Below are 885 nucleotides of genomic sequence, written 5' to 3'. Positions count from 1 at the left end.
TTTCAATTTTTGGGTTAAAAATCATTTTCATAGCTTAATTTTGCCTAACAATAAGTTTTTTTGAGGTCAGTAATCGATTACACTAGAGAGTAAACGATTACACGGTTGAACAGCCTGTTTCAGTAACCGATTACCCAAAGTGAGTAATCGATTACTCTAGGTTGCTATTTGAAAATTTTAATTTTTTTTAGTAACTGATTACTCTGTGTTGTTATATATGTATTTTTTATGCATTTGTTAACTTTTTCAAACACATCTTCTTCACTCAACTCGTGCTCTCTCTTGCTCAACCCTCTCAAACCCTAAAATCTCGTTTTTGATCTGTTTTAAGTGATTTTTTTTGTCTATTCTTATCACATTTTCATTTCTAAACACTTTTAAACCTTCATTTTCGTGTTTAGCAACCTAAATTAAAAACCCTTAAATCTGCAAAACCTCAAAACCTAAACCTTCAAAACCGAAAATCTATGACTTCCTCTTCAAAAACCAAGAAGCAACGCACCTCCACGACTCAAAAGAGGCAAGGAACTACTTCTATGGAGTCCAACCCTCTAGATTTGGCAAGGTTTCTAGCTAATGAGGAACAACGCAAAGTGTTTGAAGAACACTTCCATGGACGCATCATTTTCTCTCAAAAATTCGGTAATGTTGGAAATTTTGAGTTTGAAGATTTCCTTTTCCCTTATCTTTTACGTCAACAAAACTTTTTTTATTTTTGTTGTGAGACAAATGAAATTTATCCATAACTTGTGCGAGTATTTTACTATAACTTGAACTTTCGGAAAAATCGTCTGACTTCCTATGTCAAAGGAAAAGACATTGTTTTGGATCTTAAAACCTTTAGTTCATTATTATGTAACATACCCTCTCAGGGTAGCATAACGG

The sequence above is a fragment of the Lupinus angustifolius genome, chromosome LG09, assembly GCF_001865875.1.
Source record: "Lupinus angustifolius cultivar Tanjil chromosome LG09, LupAngTanjil_v1.0, whole genome shotgun sequence".
Lineage (NCBI taxonomy): Eukaryota > Viridiplantae > Streptophyta > Magnoliopsida > Fabales > Fabaceae > Lupinus > Lupinus angustifolius.
This window is presented reverse-complemented; position numbering follows the sequence as displayed.